Here is a 12,923-nt window from a genome sequence, read left to right on the forward strand (position 1 = left end):
TGTTTTCTGAGTTCTGTGCAAATAAAAGTTTAAACTGCTGCATTTAGATCCTGCATCCCTCCATTTCAACCAACCCTGACAGTCATATTGTCATAATTGTAATAGCTTTTAAAAAATTAAAAAATATTAGTATTCCCTTACAGTAGAAAAAAAGTCAGTCTTGGATAAATACGGAAGTGGATGCACGCACTAGTTGTCTTTTGCTGTGGAGCCAAGCGTAACTCGGAGTCAGTGGTGGTCCAGCAATAGTTGCGACGGGACTACGTCTCCGTTCCCTCCTTCAGGGAACGAGGGTTACTGTTCAACGCGTCTACTGATTGGGATCAATATTAAAAAAACCATCTAGTGCTGCCACCTTCCAGTGCCTAGACAAAAGCCTCCTGATCTTCCTGCAACTGAGGCTGGGATGGAAGGGCTTAGGTCACTGCTGTTCTTATAGGACCACTGGGAAAGTGTTCCCTTCACATGGAAGGAAGGGAGATCCACAGATGGAAGGGAGATGGAAGCCACATCCTGCCCGAAGGGAGGTAACATGTGGAGAAAACACATATGAATTGGGCGCATGACCGGGCAAGTACAACATATGGAATGTCACTGGGATGGCTCCAGCCTAAGACAGGGGGGCGACTCAACCGGACAGTGACGGCAGAGCAGGCTCTGCCAAGGGAAGACACGGGCTCACCACGGGGAGCCATATCATGGAAGAGTACACGGATCACAGCATATGGACCCTGCCTAACACAAGTTCCACCAGTGCATAAGAGTGGTAGGCCTGGCTTCGGACGTTCTTGCAGGCTCACCACCTGGTCCCTCTTAGGGAGAGGTAGGAACCTTGGGCACATATCCAGGATGGGTTCTCAGCTAGTGAGAGTTAGCCGGCCCGAATTCCAGAGGCACAAGTTGTTGACCGAAAGCGAGCAAGTCCCTTCCCTCTACTATCGGTGACCAACTCCTAGAGCATCCTCCTCCGTCCCCGAGCGGCCTGCTCCGGAATGCTTTCGCTATCACTTACCACCTGGCTTGGCAGCGCCTGGAGCATGCTGGGCGTCCCTACTGTGGCCGGCTCCATGCTGAGGCCTGGCTGGAGGCTGCTGTGGAGGCCCAGTGGGAGCGGTGGCAGGGGAACGCAAACAATGTACAATGTTTTCAATATTTCATAAATTTAACACTTTTGTGGACAAAAAGTGCTGTTGGATGTTTTTCAATGGACGCTTATCATGGACATTTTACCCAAGTGCGACGGATTGGATTCATCTCATCATTTCATAACAAAGGTATGAATTCTTGTTTTGATTTAGCATGTTGTCATTTGAACTCCCAACACAAATTACAATATTACTTTTGCTGTATCTCGTAAAACAGACACCGTAGATTGATAATAAACCTTTTCATATGATGTATAATGTGTTATCATTCCCAATATGTTTAGAAAGTATTAAATATAGTAAATGTATACCATGGAAAACAAAGTGACGTCAAGCCCGAAGTCTGGACAGTGCGCCTCAAGAGGTTAAATACCAATACTGTGTAAAGATGTTGTTCAAAAATAGCTTTAACTCTTCCAGGAGCAAAATCCAGGCAGAAGGGAGGGATACATTTCTCTGAAATCAAGTTAATGAGGGAGTATTCAGAGGGTGTCAGGGACAGCTATGACCACCATCTAGACCTTAAGTGTGGATGGGGAAAGACCAACAGGGCCGGGCAGAATGGGGCTACCAAAAGTAGACTGACCGCGTTCTGGAGAACCCTCTTGAAATGCACAAATGTCTCTGCCAAAAACGAGTCCACTGGCAAGGTGACAGTGCGCCTCAAACCCAAGTGCCTTATTTGGATGAAGATGACATCTCAGTGTCAAACCTATTATGTCCTGAGACTGTGCTAGAATCAATCATTCGTCTATATAGAGCAAACTGCTGCATCCATCCATCTGAATTATTATATATAATATATAGTGCTGTGTCTAATATTGAAGAAATGGCATAATAGCAAAAAATATATATAAATTTAGATTGATTGAGTCCATTAAATTGACCAATTGGTTATGATCAATAATGAAAATGCTCTCAGAGTCCATTGTCCAGTGTAAGTATTACAGTGTAAGAATTTGCTCACACACTAAAATATGAGTAAAATGACAGCTATGATAATCAACAGATATCCACAGATGTGGAACTTAAACATACTGTAAGTAGATTGAAAATAACCCAAAACCTTCCTTCCATCTTGCATGGTTATAAACACACTTGTAGCATCTATTAGATGGGCAAATTTCAGCTCTTTAACAAGCTTACTGAATAGGTTATTTACTCTTACAAACAATTTTGATGCTTTCAGTGTGTGTTCTTCACATTTTGGCTAGAGCACGTAAACAACTCTCAGGCTCAGAAAGAATCTGTATGATTAATCTGAACGCTTGTGGGATTTGATCTTCTTTAGCTCCACAAGAATCATCATAATTAGCATGTCGTAATATGCTGAACTTTGTCGCTGGATGTGGCAGACTATACTGTGGGAATACAGCATGCTCACCCAAGATTTGAGCCAAGATGTCTGCTGCATTTACAAAAACATATCGATTAGACCGATGGTAATCTAGCAGAGACATCTGTGCTTCCTCGGCTTTCTACCAGCAGAGCATGTTGAGCAGACCACATGTGCCTGGCCCGCCAAAGTTTCTGCTTTCAGTCAAAGAGCAAGTCAGGAGATTCCATTAACAGTTACTAATCAGATCACGTCTAAGTTCCCGTCTAACACCGTTTGATCTCGCATTCATATGATGCCCTGACTTCCTCCCATTGGACGCAGCAATACGTTTGCACACAAAAAACAACTCTAGAATGAAATGGTCTGAACGGCACAACTGGCGTCTGGAACGGAACAGCCGCACCAGCGGGAGGCCTCTCGCAGACTGGAGCATTCATACTTTATATTCTGTAACCGAGCTATTGAAATGAGCTTTTTTTTTGAGGGGATGTGGGAACAAAGATAGCAGAGGCAGCATGAAAAAAATATCATGTTTTTTAAAAAGAAGGAAGCCACGTTTCAATGACCTGACTGTTACCTAACCGACACCACTGCGCTTTCTTCTTCCTGGTACCATCTAAATGCAGGAACTAGCCATCTGCTAATTTCCTGTCTGCCGCCTGTTTGAATTACGCCGGCTCTACTCCCTCCGTTCCATTCCTTTTTGCCCGACTTCCTTGGAAGGGACAAATAATGTGCAGAATTTGGGGCGGATTGTTGATGGATGCCGTCTTGCAAATCTGGCCCTTTCCAGCCTTGAAAGAATTTGTGCCCCGACTCAAACTGTGCTTTTGTCATGTGTTCTGGATGCATGCATGTTTGCACAATTACAGGAAAAGCTCTACTGCATGATCTACTGTAGCAGCAGATACTTCCAGAGCGCAGGAAACCAGTTTTACTGATAAATCTCTTTAACGATCTATACCTAAAACTTGACGTAACGCAGAAAATCGGAGCCAGCGTCTGGCACAAATGGTAAACTGAATCCACACAAGCTGCCTGTGCAAAATCACACCTTACATTGTTGAAAAGTGAACGAGCTAAACTGCAGTGGGGCCGTTTTCCATGGTTCAAGGGGCAGTGGCACTCAGAGCTCAGTGCAGCTGGTGCTCCTAGGGATCTGCATTACAACAACACGATCGGGGCCTGAGGCACACGGACACCCTTGTTATCTTAATGGGGCCTTTCATGGTCGACTCAGGCCTGGATGAACCAGGTGCCTGCTGATGTTTACACTCTCGTTTCTAAGTATTAAGTGGGGTAGAGAGGGAAAATGAGAGAACAGTAATAAAAAAGCTCATTATTGGACGTGGAACCTTGAGAAAACCCACATACACAGCAGAGGAGATTGTTCGTTTTATAGGAATGGGAAATGTAAGCATTTCAACAATTCAGATTCTATGTTTAACTACACTGACCTATGTTAAATCTGTCTGTAATTACATTGACTCAAGTCAAAGGCAAATAAACAGATGACTCATTGGTCTTTTGATCGATATGAAAATAATCCCAAATCTGACTACACTGGTCACGCTATACAGTATGGTTGTTATGAATTCACCACTGAATAGAGGGAATGCATTGACGTCACTTTCCCGCCGGAACAACCCCCCTCAGCCTGACCGAGTGGCAAAAGATCTGATGCATGACTGGTTTTAATAGGGGAAACTGCAAAAATGCGATTAAAATGAACAATTTTATCAATTTAAACTAAATGTTGGACTCAATATAGTGTTCCTTACAACTTACTAAAGATCCAGTGATCCATGCAGCCAGCATGTTTGTTTGCCTGATTTCGACACCGGGAAATAAAAGCAATATGGACCTAAATATAAAGCAAATTTGCCTATGAATGCTTCATATAAATAAATATAGGTCGGTCTAAATCCGGGTGATCACTTATATCAGTGTTATATAGCCTAAATATATCATCATATCCTCCAGCCATAAAATTTTATAGTTTTTTTTTTTTTTTTGGCCAGTGTTTTAAAAAAAACATCCAATAATGCCGAATATGCAATGAGAAATATTTAATTGATGAGTTGTTCATATATATAACAATATAAAATATATGGGTATGGTTTTACAGTTAAATTCAGCATATTGACTCAAAATGATAACTGCAAATCCACCTTTCGCTGACTGGAGTCCAGTTGTTTCTGTGAATTGCAGCAATCCATTTGCTCCTCTTTCTATAGCAGTCTGTAAAAATATACCTCCGATATTTGTCAAATCTAGTTGTACAGTCAATCGCAAAGCTATTTCCCACTTTATATTTGTTTCGCGGCATTTACGCTAAAAACAAATACAGCCGAACAGTCTTTTTCCCACTCACTGTGAGGAACTGCAGGCACTCCGGCCGACGGTGACGTCACGCGCATTGCCTCTATAGCTGTACAGAAAACAGCATTCAAGTATTTCAGTGTTCCTTGGCGGACGAATGTAGATGTTCCAAAACTATTAACGGAACCAAACTTTACGAAAATCTTTCGGTTCCAGTATTTTATAATATACTATGCAATATTTGATTATATTTGATTGAAAAGTAGGGTATTGCCAACCCTACCCTTCAAAAGCCCACCTCTGTTGTCTGATCATATTCTCTTTCATTCCCCAAACCAAAGCACCCCCCCCCCTTTTTTTTTTACTAAAAATGCAAGTGTTCCTTTACCCCAGTCTGCAGCTCCAAAACTCCCACAAAGACCATTAAGAATGGATTTATTATGGTCGTTTCGATTTCGGTGCATGTTCCAGAGAAATAGTGGAATTATAAAAATGGAGTGCTATTTTTCTCTCCTCCAGTATGCGTGAAAGTGGAGCCACAGTCTAGCGGGCGTTTTACATGTCCCTGACTGTGTGAGGGAGGTTTTGCTTCAGTAAGCCCTTTTTTTCTGCATGTCTGGCCAGCATATTAAGTCAGGGTATTGAGTACTCCCAATAATATGTGTTAAAATTCTCATTATGTGTGTGCATGAGACACTGCACACATGTAGAGTCTCCTGCCATTAGAGGTAACAAACCCAAACTAGGCTTTTTTAACCAATAAATTGTTCCTCTCTGGATCAAGTGCAACCATATTTATCCCTTTGCTTTTATGGTCTCTATAAATTAGACTGCTCCTTCTGCTTGTCATAGGAGTATTTGAGTGTTCATCAGAATGTCATTTTAAAGACTACATGGTTCTTTTCACATTTTTGTGTACTTTTCTGGGACTCAGTAGACAGGGTTAAATAGGGTTATGCCAAGTGTACAAATTGTGTGTGTGCGTGTTTGTACTGTCTGAGAGACTTGGCTGGCGGTGTTAAGGGTAAGGGGGGCCAATGAAAAATCCTGTATGTGTGTGTGTATTTGGCCGGGTGAAGCAAGGCTGCTATAGCCTCTAGTGCAACCCAAATGGATCTTTCCTCTGTGGGCCAGAGTCAGACTCATCTCAGTGGGACCGTGCTCCACTCCGTCTGCCTCCCCATCCAGATAAACAGTCCAGTTGTCAAGCTGCAGATATGCGGTTTTCCGTCCCAGCATACATCACTTTCTCTCCCAGACAGGCCGAGTCTCAACCCCCCTGAACCTTTCCCCTCTTTAGTTAAATGGACACTTTTTCCCTTTGCTGCAGCTGGACACAAGAGGGGGCATGAGGTTTGCACACAGCTCAAGCGGATGTGGCCAGCGGACCACGATGACACTGATGCCATGCCATGTTTTTAGACACAAAAATGATTAATCTTGGAAAAGTGTTGATCCTGTTTTCTGATCAGTAAAGAGATGACATGATATTAGGAGGTGATAGATGCTAACCACTAGGCCATGGCCTATTTTGTAGGGTGAAGGGTGAGTCATTGTTACTTAAATATGACAAAGAGGAGGCTCCAAAATAGGTTTGTGAATGTAAGATGCTAGATATCTTCTAGAACCTTTAAGAGCTGAAGCAGGTTTTTCATGGATGACACTGACACCATCAAATGGAGGATTGTGTTCATGAGTCTTTCCCAATGTCTTAATGACATCATCACCTGAGTGATACTGTATATGAATAACGTTAAAGCTGCAGTCCGCAGTTTTTCCTTTTTGTCTCCAACTATGTTCGAAATCTGCAATTGCAGTTATTTGCGAAATTATCAACTTTAAGTGAGTTGTGCCTCGGCACGGCACAGCGTGGATGAACACAATGTTTGAAAATCGAAATCTGCAATTGCAGTTATTCGCAAAATTGTCAACTTTACATGAGTTGTGCCTCGGCACGGCACAGCGAGGATGAACACAATGTTAGAGGAGAGTGTGCGGCTGTCAGTCACTGGCATTCAGAATCACAATTATTCTTTTTGGAAGTATGACCAACATAATAATTTTCTCCAGAAAATATGATCTTAACTAGTAAGAAACATCCACTCTGGTTCTGACATTGCAGTAAATCGTGCTGATTAAATCTAACAATCGCTTATCATAAAACCATACAAATTGTACTTTGTTCTCAAATTTTTAATGTTAACAACATCAGCATTGCGTGACTACATGTAATGTCCTTCCGATATGTATCCTTGTTTTCGCATGGGTCTGGTTGCAGTCTCTTTTTTCCTCTAGTCACTCCGAACGGAGTCTTTTGCATTTTACAGCGGGTGAATCTGTTGTCACTGTGATTGTCGCTTGAACCTTTCTGGATCCGGCGTCAAATTGATGAGTTTAATAATATCTGTGAGAAAAGGCTATAAATGTCCATCTCCAGCATCCTCACAAGCAATATAGACTACTAGCCGAGACTCTTTTTTTATGTGTACAGATGTGACGTAATTACGCAAAGATATGGTCAAATCTCCCGCGGACATCCACCAGTACAACTGTAGTTAAAAACATTATTACAAGCCTACCGCTTTGAATCGAGTTAAGGCGGCCAAAAAAGCTTCGGACTGCAGCTTTAACTAATAACACAATTATATTCAGCCTGCCAAAGACTTGCTGCTCAGGTACAGGGCAATAATGGCGCTTTTCCATTACCAGTACTAGCTTGACTCGACTCGGCTCGCCTCGACTCGCTTTTCGTTCTGTTTTCCATTGCAGACAGTACCGACTTAAAATAGTACCCGGTCGTCATAGCGATGCCTTTCATTCCTTGTTGCCCCATCAAGCTCTCGCTGGTTCCTCTCTTCGGCAACCAAACAAAGGAGAGTCTGCACCTCCTCGTTTGACCACGGCGTATTCTTCCGAGTTGCCGTAATAACAATAGTAAGTTTAGTAACTATCTCTGGCCAAACTATTTAAACATGGCAGGGTTATTCTGGATACTCCATCTGGCACTTGTAATGATGACGCAGTGAATGGTGACGGTTCTCTCTGACCAATCAGCAGTCGGCATTGTTTTCACGTGACATTTTAGTATGGGCTTAGCTCGTTCAGAACCTCGCCGGAGGTGGTACAAAAAAAAGTACCCGGAAGCACGGACAGGTACAACTTTTACACCAGTGGAAAACCAAACAAAGGCGAGCCGAGCTGGTACTGTGTAGTGGAAAAGCGCCATAAGTGACTAGAGAATGACTCCCAATGTCCTCATACAAAGTACATGTTTGCACTTTTTAACAAATAAAAGACCTGACATGTCATTAAATGGATCCACTGCTTTTTTTCCCTTGCCACTGATTTGGATAGAGCTGTTCTCCCCATGTCTCTACAAACATGACTAAAATGGTAAATGGACTGCATTTATATAGCGCTTTCATAGACCTAATGGCCACCAAAGCGCTTTACATATTGCCTCACATTCACCCATTCACACACTCATTCATACACCGACGGCGGTGTCAGCCATACAAGGCGCCATCCAGCTCGTCGAGAGCAGCTGAGGTTAGGTGTCTGGCTCATGGACACCTCGACACTTGGTCAGGTGGAACCGAGGATTGAACCACCAACCTTTCGGTTTGTAGACAACCCACATGAACCACTGAGGCCAATATCCATAATCCTGATAGGATAAATACTGAGAGGAATCTGCACTATAGCTCCATACGTAACTGTTATTCAGCATAGGAGCATCATTCTTTTTCATGAGTACAAATAAAGGAAATCTTTACAGCACAATTTCGATCAAATGGAGAATCCTGCAGTGCTTGGACTGACACTATAGGACAGACTTCAAACGGTTGTTGACGTTGCGTTCAGGTTCAGCTTCTAGCCTTTGGGCCTGAATCCACAAATCCAAAATTTTTGTAAAAAAAAATGGACTCTGTACTCTTTGGGAGATTAGCGACCAGACATCCCCGCAGCTTCTTTTGCGATAGACTCATTAATCATCACTTAACTGTGTGGGTGGGTGAGGGGATTTTTCAAGGGAACTTGATGTTATTTCTGTCCACAAGAAAACAAATTGGGGAAAGGGGGGTCCTTTGGAGGTCTTTTTAACAAGACCACCCCACCGCCTTTGAGGGCATGGCCAAAAGAGTAAAACACAGGAGCGGTTTTTGGGGGGAGAAAACATTGTTGACTTTGGAATCTCCCTTGTTGCTCTTTGTCAAGAGTGAAGGCTGGGGTGCTCTTTATGGGGCATTCAGTGGACATTCGGATTGCAGCAGTTCTCATTCCTCTTTGATGTCACCTCCTGCCAGTTTCTCCTCTCCACTCCCAAAAAAGGTCACAGTGAGTCACACTGCAATTCCTGCATTTCACCACCCAAAATGGCTTCTTTGCTTATTTTAGACAGTTTTATGTGAAGTCATTGCGTAACTCCACAGACGATTTTACGATTGAACTGTGACATTTTTTTCAGTGACCTCTCAATTTAGGAATCAGCTGTGATCTCTTGCCATCCATCTTGTTGCATAGATTCCTTCTACAGTGTATGTTTGATTTTTTTCATCATAATGCTACCAGAAAAGAAGAGTTGTACAACGCTATGTGATACAAAATATGAGTCTGTATATCCTGTATAATCTTGAGACAAATCTTTGAAATATGAAAGACAAGCAAAAAAGTAGATCAAAGTGCACTCAAGATTCAAGGTATGCACATACTGAATATATTTATTGTTGTTATTTTCCCTCAGTTGTGTCAAGCCTCTTAAAGGAGTAGTTCACTAATAAATAAACTTTTGCTGATAATTTACTCACCCCAATGTCATCCAAGATATCCATGTCATTCTCTCTTCAGTTGAAAAGAAATTAAGGTTTTTGATGAAAACATTCCAGGATTTTTCTCTATATAATGGACTTCAGTGGGAACCAAAGGGTTCAAGGTCCAAAAGACACTTTCAGTGCAAACTGCAAACTGTTCAAAGGGCTTTAAACGATTCAAGACGATGAATACGAGTCTAATGAAGCGAAACGATCGCTCATTTAAAAAAAAATTAGTTTCAAGTTTTATAAGCTCAAATTGTCACCTTGCTCTGTTCTGGATGCGCGTTCATGACTCTCCAGTTTTAACTCGTTTATCAAACTGAACGAATCTATTGTTGTGTCATTTGGTTGATTCAACGAATGAAATGAACGAATTGACTCGGAAAAAGATTTGTTCATTTTGATAAACTAGTTCGAACAGGAGAGAATCACAGAACAAAGTGAAGGCGACCATTTGAGCTTAAAAAACTTCAACTTTGTTATTTATTTATTAAATGAACGATCATTTCGCTTGACAAGACCCTTATTCATCGTCTGGAATCGTTTAAAGCCCTTTGAACAGTTTGCACTAAAACTGTCTTTTGGATCTTGAACCGTTTGGTTCCCATTGAAGTCCAATAATTAATTGAAAGTCCATTAAGTTAATTTCTTTTCGACTGAAGAAAGAACGACATGGACATCTTGGGTGAGTAAATTATCAGCAAAAGTTTTTTTTTAAAGTGAACTACTCCTTTAAATCTGGATTATCAAGTCAAGGCAGTATGTGACATCTATTAAACAAAAGTACATGAGACATATTGTAAATAGGCTTGCCATATGCTTGCCTGAGTCTTTTTTGGTTAAATTATTCAATTTTAAAATTTGAGGGAAAACATGCAGGTCATTCTTTCTTTGTCTATAGAATATCATCATTCGAAAAGGGCCAACATTTCAGAATTATCTCATATCTGGGAGTCCATTTGGAAGCTATTAGGTGCTATTAGGTGAGTATCTCATTTGTAATAATCATGGGTTAAATGCCAAGAGCACATAGAAATTCGGTCCCAGAATTGTTTTTGACTGCTGACGGCGGGACAGCAAAACACAGTTCGTTCACAGTACGTTCGACAGCATCAAGTGTGCACACGTTTGCAGCGGCATGTCAGTAAAGAGCAACATCAGCACTCTGTCATGACGTTTTCTTCGGATTTCACCAATGTACACGGGAGCAGTAAAGTTTCAGCGATTCGAGGCCCTTCTGGCTCCCATGCAACAAATCAAATCATGCACGACTGGGTTGATAGCATATTTAGCCGAAACCGAGCTCGTTTTCTGGCTCCGCTCTCCACGCTTTGCCCCGCTAGCGACCCCAGTGAGTTTCAGCCGTGAGAGAGGGCCACTTACAAATCTGGCTTGGTTTAACCTTCAGCAGACCTTAATGGTGGGTGGTAGAACCCTCTCTTTATGTGCCGGTGTGAAGCCTTGTTAAAGCTCTATTAGCCACGATGGTATCGCTACACAAATGAAATCTCAGACAAACATTATATCTATAATCACTTGCTTGTCTTTGGAGGGGTATCTAGGGGGGCAAGGCGCTACGGTCGTCTCCCCTTTCTCCCAGTTAAAGATGCGAGCTACCAGAACACGGCGAGAACATGACCACCGAAGCGAATTCCTCATCTCCAGCAGCAAACCCCCGAGGCCTGTAAAAACCTTTTAAACAAAGATTTTAAAGAAGAAGGCTCATGTAAACTGTAATGTGGGGAGGATTTGGGGGAGGGCGGTGTGAGAAAATAAAAACGGTAATTGTCCGCATTCCAACAGATTCGATATATAAACAATTTGACCGTCAGCCATGAAGAGGGCAGCTGTAAGTAATTTTTGGAGCAGATAATAATCAAGGCTACATGCAAAGCGGCGTTCCTCTGACAGGCCTCGCGGCTCTGGCCTGTGCTGGAGGGGGATTTGGGATGTCGTAGGAACAGTTGGTTTAGTTTAAACGACCTTGAATTGCCGTAGAAAGTGGGGGTTCGGAGCCTCGTCCCGTTTGCTTGCCATGCAGATGAATGAGGTTTAGATTCAGGTTCAGGATGCCCATGAAATTTAAGGAATCCAATAGAATTAGTTTTTTTTTTTTTTACTCGTATTATTAAACACTACACCCACACGTATTCTCCAGGAACACTGCTAAAATAATATTTAAAGTGCACCTGAATGCCTGCAGGTATGGATGGTTGTTTTCGCCATGAAGAAAATTATGACATTTTATCTCTCAATTCTGGCTCTTTTTTTCTTCAAACAATTCAAACTAATTTCATAATGTTTATAAGTCATACACTTTTTTTATACCTCACAATTCTGAAATTGCGAGTTTATATCATGCATGCAATTGTGGGGAAAAAAAGTAAAAATTGCAAGATGTAAACTCGAAATTTTAATAAATAAAAGTCTAAACTTACTTTTTTCCACATCTGCCAATGGCTAGTGACTTGAACATATTAAAACAAAAACAAAAGCAGTTAATACCAGGAGATGAACAATTTGAGGAAACAAATCTAAAACATTTTTTTAAAGATTAGCTTTATGTGTAAAGCTGCACCATTTAACCCCAAAATCATTCACCTTCAGCTGTCTCAGACCACAATCATTGTTTTTTATACAACAAATAATCATTTGAAAGAAAGACATTAAGAAAGACATAAATTTTTATTATTGTCTTATATTATTTCATTATAATGATTTAAATAATACAAATAATTGCATTAAAATTGCATTTATTTACCTATTTATTTTTTTCTATATATATATATATTTATATTTATTTATTCATTCATTGATCTGATGGCAGATTTGTAAATTTTTATCATTACAACTTTGTTTTAATTGCATTAAAATTGCATTTATTTATTTACCTATTTATTATATATATATATATATATATACTGTATATATATTCATTCATTCATTGATCTGATGGCAGATTTGTAAATGATTATCATTACAACTTTGTTTTTTTTGTTTTCAAATGCAAGTTAAAAGTGACCCAAACACACAACACTTGCAGGGATGGAGTTTCCAGTCCATTACTATAAAGTAATATATGATCCAGTTTGTGATGACTGGATTCTTTCTTTGTCAGTATTTCATCATTATTGGAACCCATTTTTCTCTGGTGTATCTGAAAAATCACATGCTCAGGTCAATATTTTAAAGCTAAATAGTTTATGTAGGTTTCTGGACTGCCAGAAAACACGCCTAACACTGTTTGTGTGCTGGGGAGCAATGGAGCACACTCCAGAACCAGCAATGAAACTATTTAATTTG

Source organism: Pimephales promelas, chromosome 5 (genome assembly GCF_988280905.1).
Source record: "Pimephales promelas chromosome 5, fPimPro1.hap1.1, whole genome shotgun sequence".
In the NCBI taxonomy this organism is placed as follows: domain Eukaryota; kingdom Metazoa; phylum Chordata; class Actinopteri; order Cypriniformes; family Leuciscidae; genus Pimephales; species Pimephales promelas.